Source organism: Oncorhynchus clarkii, chromosome 33, assembly GCF_045791955.1.
Source record: "Oncorhynchus clarkii lewisi isolate Uvic-CL-2024 chromosome 33, UVic_Ocla_1.0, whole genome shotgun sequence".
NCBI classification, from domain to species: Eukaryota; Metazoa; Chordata; class Actinopteri; order Salmoniformes; family Salmonidae; genus Oncorhynchus; species Oncorhynchus clarkii.
The window spans coordinates 12,862,072-12,872,545 of NC_092179.1; positions in this window are offsets into that span (position 1 = coordinate 12,862,072).

A 10,474-nucleotide genomic window follows, 5' to 3' on the forward strand; every position below is an offset into this window, starting at 1 on the left:
ATGAATTGGTTTTGACTGATGTGCGACAGTTTACTACAGAATGCTACAGTACTTACTGTATTTTACTGTAGAATACTATACTACACACTGTAGTATCCCTCTCATGTGTAGTACTTACTTTGAAATGTTGTAGTATACTGTAGAATACTATAGTCCTGTAAATACTACAGTATACTACAGACCACAAAAACGCAACAGTAAATACTACAGTAATGTCTGCAAAAACACTACAGTCCGCACTGGAGTATACTACAGTATTTCATTTGCATATATCCTGCCCATTCAATAAAATAAAATCCTCTTCAATCTACACACAATACCCCATAATGACAAAACGAAAAGAGAAATACCTTATTTACATAAGTATTCAGACCCTTTGCTATGAGACTCTCTGTCTCATAGCAAAGATGCATCCAGGTGCATCCTGTTTCCATTGATCATCCTTGAGATGTTTCTACAACTTGATTGGAGTCCACCTGTGGTAAATTCAATTGATTGGACATGATTTGGAAGGTACACACCTGTCTTGATAAGGTCCCAGAGTTGACAGTGCATGTTAGAGCATAAACCAAGCCATGAGATCAAAGGAATTGTCTGTAGAGCTCCGAGACAGGATTGTTTTCGAGGCACAGGTCAGGGGTAGGGTACCAAAAAAATTCTGCAGCGTTGAAGGTCCCCAAGAACACAGTGGCCTCGATCATTCTTAAACGGAATACGTTGGAAACAAACTGAACAATCTGGGGAGATGGGCCTTGGTCAGGGAGGTGACCAAGAACCCGATGACAGAGCTCCAGAGTTCCTCTGTGGAGATGGGAGAACCTTCCAGAAGGACAACCATCTTTGCAGCACTCCACCAATCAGGCCTTTATGGTAGAGTGGCCAGACAGAAGCCTCTCCTCAGTAAAAGGCACGACAGCCCACTTGGAGTTTGCCAAAAGGCACCTAAAGACTCTCAAACCCTGAGAAACAAGATTCTCTGGTCTGATGAAACCAAGATTGAATTATTTGGTCTGAATTTCCAAGCATCATGTCTGGAGGAAACCTGGCACCATCCCTACGGTGAATCATGGTGGTGGCAGCATCATGCTGTGGGGATGTTTTTCAGCGGCAGGAACTGGGAGACTAGTGAGGATTGAGGGAAAGATGAACGGAGCAAAGTACAGAGAGATCCTTGATGAAAACTTGCTCCAGAGTGCTCAGGACCACAGACAGGGGCGAAGGTTCACCATCCAACGGGACAGCGACCCTAAGCGAGAGAAATATACATTTGGGTGAATTTGTCAGCTATGCTATTCTAACCCCAGCCTTGCCCCAAACTGCCGCTCTTATGGGTCAGAGTATAATGATGTAATTACGTGGGGATGATCTCCGAGGATTCTCTGCGTAAGCCTTCAGCTGCTCGATGACGCACTACTCCGGTGCACCTCTCTGATCGTCCTCCCGATGTCAGTGTCCTTTTGTCTTAGGAGTCTGTTCCCTCACCCTTTGCTCTGGAAGGGGTCTTCTGAGGACAGACAGCTCTGTAGCTCAGAGCTCACAGCATAGGAATGAAACCCTTTAGATACCACGATTCGATGGGAGATGGAGGCTAGGTGGTTCGACTTGAATTCACCCGCTTAGACACAGCTACTCATCCGTAGCTTGGGTAGAAAAGGATTTCTTTGTCTTCAAACTTGCGTTGCGTTCTGGGTTCGTTGACTTTTTAGACCTTGCTGCAGCTTGGGTCACGTAGTCCTCCTGTAAATTCTATACTCACAGGTTTGATACCCTCGGGTCAGAAGTGGGCGTAACTCTGGGCTTACCAAGTTAATGAGGCAAGGTCTAGATTATATTCAAATACAACTTTAGGCAACTAACTTAACATTTAATTCCCTTTGATATGGATATTTTCCATACAATGTACAATGTATAAACATCAAACATATACTAGGAAACTCTTCACATTACAATGTTTTCAAAATAACGTCATCTATTAACATTTAATAACAAAACAAAAATGACATACATTTTCATATTCCATCTATCGTCATGACCACCATTGTTGCTGATGGAAACCATTGTTCCAAAGTCCCTTTATTTCATGTTTAATGTTCTGAGGCTGGTTCTCCATAGTAACAAGGAATTTGTCTGTGGCCTGAGATTTACCAGGGGCAAGAGGGGTCATAAACCCCCCACATCTTCAGACCCCTAGATCTCTCCTCCTCTGTTTGGGTAATGTGTAGCGTTGTGGTCTCCTGTAACCTGACCTGATCAGGACAGTCATGACAGCACACACCCAAGGCAATGCAGGAGTGTCTTTGGGAAAAGTCTCTGAATGTCCTTGAGTGGTCCAGCCAGAGCCTGGACCCTTTACCTGATCGATTATCTCTGGAGAGATCTGAAAATAGCTGTGCAGCGACACTCCCCATCCAACCTGACAGAGCTTGAGAGGATCTGCAGAGAAGAATGTGAGAAACTCCCCAAATACAGGCGTGCCAAGATTGTAGTTTCATACCCAAGACTTAAGGCTGTAATCTTTACCAAAGGTGCTTCAACAAAGTACTGAGCAAATGGTCTGAATACTTATGTAAATGTGATATTTCAGTTTTTTATCTTATACATTTGATACAATTTCTAAAAAACGTTTTTTTCTTTGTCATTATGGGGTATTGTGTATGGGTAAAAACAATGTAATCAATATTAGAATATGTCTGTAAATGTAACAAAATGTGGAAAATGTCTGTCAAAGATAATAAAACAAAAACACTATAGTAAATACTACAGTAATGTCTGAAAAAAACTACAGTAAATACTACAGTATACTACAGTCTGCAAAAACACTACAGTAATTACTATAGTAATTACTATAGTGTATATACTACTGTCATGTCTTTACTATGGATTAAATGATATATGACATGCTATTTCATCAAATCAATTCTTTGTAATTAATATTACCTGATTAAACTAATTATGTAGATGTAATTAACTAGGAAGTTGGATAAACAGCTGCCTCTGATTGGAAACCATATCAGGCCACCATAGACATACAAATCACCTAGACCTACAAAAACCCTAGACATACAAAAAACCCTAGACAATACAAAAACTACCCGTACCCACCCTAGTTACACCTTGACCTAACAAAAATATAAAGAACACAGAGATATCTAAGGTCAGGGCGTGACAAGCGGGAAGACTGACGAAAAAAGGATTGGGTCTCTATCGGACCTTATGAAGCTATGCTCTCGTAAATATAGGATCTTATGCATTCTAAAAACCGCCCATTCGGAAACGGAAAATGCAAGAAATATATTTACTCTGAGCTGCGCTTCGATAGATTGGTCGAAGTTGGAAGGCTGGGTTGCCCAGCAGAGATCTCCCTTGTCCTTTGAAGAATATTTCTGGGCGGATACATTGTAGTCTGTCGTCGTATGGTAGAACGAATACATTGTAGTACTCTGTCGTTCTGAAGAGATTGTCTGTCCTTTCCTAGGCCACGCCCGTTTACAGCTGCTGCTGATAACTCGACGTCTAGAATGTATCACTTCTTTAGTGAATAAGTGTTCAAAGTTCATGCTGGTGTTGTTCTGGCTGGTGTAGTCAAAATTCATCCTTCCAGCGTGGCGATCGTCACCTCCACGTTGAAATTAGCCCTTTTAAACGTATGGACATCAGTCCTCACGTTATCGGGAATACAATGTTAATTTAGTTAGGTTGTAGTCGTTTAACCATTAGCATACACAGCTCATGCTGGGGTTGGCTTAGTCTGCTGTGAATTGGGTCACGGGGGCTCTTATAGAAATGTAGAAAAGGGTGTTCATCATTTCCAACCAATGCCTATTCACTTGGGTGTGGCCACTGAGTGAACATAATAATAAAAATAATTATCTCATTTTAAAAACCAAAATTACATTTAATCTTTTCATAAATAGTTTTATATTTAAACATTAAAGTTGCACAACAATTCCGTGTGAATCCGATAACTAGAATGTTAGATAGTTTTTATTTTAATAAAAAAATTTTTTTAAATCACCCCCTTTTCGTGGTATCCAATTGTTAGTATACAATCCTGTCTCATTGCTACAACTCCCGTACGGGCTCGGTAGAGACAAAGGTCGAAAGTCATGCGTCCTCCGAAACACAACCCAACCAAGCCACACTGCTTCTTAACACAGCGCACATCCAACCCGGAAGCCAGCCGCACCAATGTGTCAGAGGAAACACCGTGCACCTGGCGACCTGGTTAGCGTGCACTGCGCCCGGCCCGCCACAGGAGTCGCTAGTGCGCAGTGAGACAAGGATATCCCTACCGGCCAAACCCTCCCTAACCCGGATGACGCTAGGCCAAATGTGCATCGCCCGATGGACAGAGCCTGGGCTTGAACCCAGAGTCTCTGGTGGCACAGCTAGCACTGTGATGCAGTGCCCTAGACCACTGTCGTCCTATCATCAGTAATAATGTCTCAGACGACAACTGATCTGACATCATATTCTTTAAGTACCAACTGACACTTTCAACTGGTTGGATTACCGAATTATTGTTCCGTTCCCCAACCTTTTGATGTTCCATACTCTCTCTATGTTAACAAAGGGCTTTCAAAGAGTCCATTCTGTAGAGTGGAGAGAGAAAAGGGGGAAAGGTATTTATGGAGGGTCATCAACCTCAACACTACAGTCATCTCCACAACAGTACAGTAAACACTACAGTAAAGTCTGCAAGTGTATAATATAGTGTTCATACAATCATATACTATATTTTTTCATGTTGGCTGATATGATGAGGGAATCTGCCAGGTTTGTTTTACATAATTTTGTATTATTTTTTAGCCTTGGTTAAAAAAACATGGTGGGGCAAATGTTTTTTTAATGAACAATCATTTTGCAAATGCCTGGAGGGGATATTAGAGTTGTTAAAGCTAGCTGTGCCCCACAACAAAATTCACTGTGCTGTTAGGTAGAAAAAAACGTGAGTCAAGATGGTTGACGTCAAGAAGACAGAAGCCTTTACATTCCGTATTGGCGTGTGACATATGAGACGTTGTTGGGAATCATGTCACTTACTTGCACAATGTTATTTTTACACCCCACCATGGCAGGAGTATGGTTTGGTTAGGTTTTTCTATAGCAGTGCTCCCCTTTGCGAATTGAAACTGTTTTTGCTCTAGATTAGGTGATTATCTTGGCACTCACACAAGGACTGTGTCCCAAATGGCACCCTCTTCTCTGTATAGTGCGCTACATTTGACCACAGCGCTATGGGCCTCGGTCAAAAGAAACCGGAGCTGTATGAAGAGGAGAGCCAGCACTTGCAAAGTGAGAGCTCCTTCCTTCTCAAGGAGGTTGAGTGAATGCATTTATAGACAGAGGTAGCACAGTATGAAACAACTCATCCTTTAGCCCTATCTGAGGGAAACACTGTAGGTTGAACACCGCTCAGGGCTGTGATGATGTGAAATACCTCACTGAGTACACCAGTCAGCATAGGTTTCATCCCATAATTGGGGTGATGGAAATAATATATATATTACATTGCCACAGGGCTCTCTACCATGTCATGTCATATCATATCACATATTTGTGTTATTTTCAGGCTCTTAATACATTTTGAAAGAAGTGTGCATAGCAACATGACGTGCTGGAGACAGGTTAGAATTTCCCCTTATTGATCTCCACAGGTTTCTCCAACATCATATAAACAAATGATGAATATTCACTTTCAAGATGTATGTGGTTCTCCGCTCAACACGACCTTTCCGTGTCTTCTCACCCCCCTCCTCGCCTCTGTCTCTCCTCCCACTCCCACCTCTCCCTCACCCTCTGATGCCATTACTACGGTGTCTGCCCCCACATCTCCACCCCTAAAGGCTCTCATTCTCTCATTCTTTCCTACCACTCACTCACTCACTCACTCACTCACTCACTCTCACTCACCAGGGGACATATCATCTCTCCTGTCAGTCACTGTCTGTCTGTCTGTCTGTCTGTCTGTCTGTCTGTCTGTCTGTCTCTGTCTGTGAGGTCTTTGAAACCTTGAATAAGGGTTTCAAATTTGGGGAAATGACACTCTCTAATTGTTTTATATTTTTCACATTTTGTCAGGAAATGCTGCTTGCAAATCCCTTAGGCCAGGTTAATAAGATCACAAGTGAGGAACATTGTCACTTAGTATAAAGCATGGCCATGTTTGAATATGTGTGCAAGCGTCACAGCTGCACTTGCCTCATACACAGCTCTATAGGAAGTCTAAATATTACATATATTCATCCCATTCAACATCCTGCTTGACTATTCATCACTCTGGCTTCCACCCAGAACCATTCTGCTCAGACACAGGAGTTGATGAGTCTCATGAAAAAATGATGTGTCATAAGAAATGGAACCAGAATGGTTTATTTCAACAGCTTAGGAACTCTCAAAGTCAGCTGTTAGGCAAGGTTTCTTACGAGGAAATGGGAGTGTGTGAGGAAATTGTTTGAGAACTGATTTCCCACAATGGTTTTTTTTCTAGAAAGTTACTGTTATGTTCTCCTCAAGGCCACGGAAGCTTTTAAAAGTCCAGGTCCCCATCCCCAGACATATTGGATAACTTAATTGGGCAAACCAAAGCCCAGACTGTAGACACTAGATTCCTCAACAAAACTATCAGACTTCTATTACAGCTCTAGAGATCTTGTGTTTTTATTCGGGTCCATTTACTCCACCTTTGATGATAACTACCCGAGGTAAAGCGTTTTGTTTGTGGCCCTCCAAATAGGATACTTAATCAGTTGTCTACATAGCAGCAGCTCGATAAAGATGCCCCGTGCTGCATTGCACCGTATCAGACACAGGATGCATCCCAAATGGCACCCTATTCCCTACATAGTCCACCACATTTCACCAGCGCCCAGCACTATATAGGGAATAGGGTGCCATTTGGGATGCAGAAACACATTCTCCACCCTACTTTGTTTCTCTTGGAGGTAGAGCCTAATAGATCTCTGCTGTGATCAATAACAGAATAACATTATCATCTCATGCTGTGCCAACTCGAGGATGACAGGGAGTTTTATATTTGACCATCCGTTTTGTAACCGAAATGGACATGGCAGACACACACAAACCGTTATGCAGGCACGCATGCTCACACAGACACACAATTATGTGTTGTCAAAATGACAAAGAGTAGGATTGACCTGTGGCTGGCAAAGCAAACATAACATTAAGGATGAATGGTGTGTCTTGACTTTCCTAAGAGAGCAGCATTTAGTACCTTTCAATCAACCTTTTATCATTTGACCTTCAACAAGCCAACAAGCCTTAATTCAGGACTGAGACGATTGCAGTTGGCTCCTGTACTAAATAAGAAAAGTGTCAAATGACAAAGGCCAATCATGGACCATCTCTCTTTGCATCTCTTTTTAAACGCTTCCTGACAGTTGATCGATCTCTCACACGCACGCACACACGCACACGCACACATGCACGGGCACGCACGCGCACGCACACGCACACACACACACACACACACACACACACACACACACACACACACACACACACACACACACACACACACACACAAACACACACCAAGAGTCTCGCTTTACTTCTGGCATGGTTAGCTTGTGATTTCTGGGTGGCACCGCGGTAATGGGCCTGATGATTAATCACGCAGTGCCACCATAAGAGATCTATCGATCGCAGCAAACCATCCAAATCTCTGATGTATAAATTCCCAGGCCTCGCCTAGAATTTAGACAGACAAAGGCTGAATTAGATGTGGATCTCTGTCAGACGTCCAGACAGCGTTGGGGAATCTAAACTGGTACAGACTGAGGGGCGTCAGGTCGGCCTCTTCTTGTCTGAGTGATGTTACCTTCATCCTGCTTGTACGATGGGCTGTGGAAATAATAAAGTCTGTCTGCGTGTGTGTGTGTGTCTCTGTCTGTTTGTCTGCCTGTCTGTCTAGGTAAAAAACTACTCCTTATGCTTCGTCTTAGCAGTGGGTTTCAAACCTATCCTCGGGGATCCCCAGCCGTTCCATGTATTTGATCTGTTCCAGAGGTGGCACACCTGATTCAACTTTTCAACTAATAATCAAGCCCTTTACTAGGTGAATCAAGTGAGGTAATTCGGGGACACAACCACATTGTGAAATGCCTCGGGGTCCCGGGGAGAGGTATGAGAACCACTAAAAGTATGTCTGTCCGTCATGTAAAGTGGGCTATAATAGAGCCGTACTCTACGTCTTCGTACCTGTAGGCAGTGGTGTAAAGTAGTTAAGAAAAAATACTTTAAAGTACTACTTAAGTAGTTTTTTGGGGGGTATCTGTACTTTACTTTACTATTATATTTTTGACTGCTTTTACTTTTACTTTACTAAATTCCTTAAGAAAATATTGTACTTTTTACTGCATACATTTTCCTTGACACCCAAAAGTACTTGTTACATTTTGAATGCTTAGCAGGACAGGAAAATAGTCAAATTCACGCACTTTTCAACAGAACATCCCTGGTCATCCCTCCTGCGTTTGATCTGGCGGACTCACTAAACACACATGCTTCATTTGTAAATGGTGTCTAAATGTTGGAGTGTGCCCGTGGCTTTCTGTAAATAAAAAAACAAGAAAATGATGCCATCTGGTTTGCTTAATATAGGGAATTTGAAAGTATTCATGCTTTTACTTTTGATACTGAAGTATATTTTAAACCAAATACTTTTATACTTTTAATCAAGGAGAATTTTACTGGGTGACTTTTACTTGAGTCATTTTCTATTAAGGTATCTTTACTTTTACTCAAGTATGATTGTTGGGTACTTTTTCCAACACTGCATATAGGGATTATCCATTGTAGTGAGGGTGGATAAAACTACATGCTGATAACTAGGAAAGGGTTGTGTTAATTTGATTTAATTAGAGGGGAATAATTACGCCGGTGCATGTCTCGATCTGGGCGGAGGGTAGAAAGGCCAGGCTCCTGGGGGTGGTTTTGATTTATTAGGATCCCCATTAGGGAAAGGGAAAGGGGGATACTTAGTCAGTTGTACAACTGAATGCCTTCAACTGAAATGTGTCCTCCACATTTAACCCAACTCCTCTGAAAGAGAGAGGTGCGGGGGGCTGCCTTAATCGACATCCATGTCTTCGGAGCCCGGGGCATCAGTGCATTAGACGACGCCAATGGCGACAGCTAGTCTTACTGGGGTCCGACACATAACGAAAAAGATATTACAGACAAAAGACTTTACAGTTTACATACTTTTAAAAACAATAACATGTAGCATGTGTGTGCATCTATCAGTTACACATACACGTCAGTGTCACGCCCTGATCTGTTTCACCTGTCTTCGTGATTGTCTCCACCCCCCTCCAGGTGTCGCCCATCTTCCCCATCATCCCCTGTGTATTTATATCTGTGTTCTCTGTCTGTCTGTTGCCAGTTCGTCTTGTTTGTTCAAGCCTACCAGCGTTTTTTGTATCTGCTGGAGCCGCGAGACTTCCGCCGAAGTCGGTTCCTCTCCTTGTTCGGGCGGCATTCGGAGTTCGAAGTCTTCGGTCTTGTTTTCCCACACACCTGGTTTACATTCCCTCATTACTTGTCGTGTATTTATCCCCACCCCCCCCCCCCCCCCCCCCATGTCTGTGTGTGAAATTGTTTATTGTCGAGGTTGGCACCCTTCCGGCTGGTTAGCGCCAGGTTTTATGTATACGTGTGTTTTGTGGCAGCCGGTACTTTGTACTTTGTTTGTGGTACTTTGTGCTGCCTTACTTGTTTTGGGCATTTGGTTTTGTTGACGCTGTTGCGTTCTGTTCTCAGTAAAGTGCTTCGTGTTCACTCATCTCTGCTCTCCTGCGCATGACTTCCATGCACCAGCTACACCCACCCCTTGACACCAGTAAAGGCCGCTTTACCACTCTTGGGTAGTGGAATTACTTTGGCTTCCCTCCTGAGGACAAAGACATTCCTCTGGGCTCAGATTAAAGATATGACAGATAGGAGTGGCTATAGAGTCAGCTACCATCCTCAGTAGCTTTCCATCTAAGTTGTCAATGCCAGGAGGTTTGTCATTATTGATCAATAACAATACTTTTTCCACCTCTCCCAACTATACGAAATTCTAATTTACAATGCTTTTCTTTCATTATTTTTTTTTTTTTTATGAGTACGATGGCTCACTGTTCATTGTTGGCATTTCCTGCCTAAGTTTGTCCACTTTGCCAATGAAGTAATCATTAAAATAATTGGCAACATCATCTGGTTTTGTGATGAATAAGCCATCTGATTGGATGAAAGATGGAGTTGAATTTGTCTTTCTACCCATAATTTCCTTTGTAAGTTTCCATCATTCTTTATATCATTGATCTTGGATTCGTGATACAGTTGTCACACCCTGATCTGTTTCACCTGTTCCTGTGATTGTCTCCACCCCCTCCAGGTGTCGCTTATTTCCCCCAGTAAATGTATCCCTGTGTTTCCTGTCTCTCTGTGCCAGTTCTTGTATTTTTAG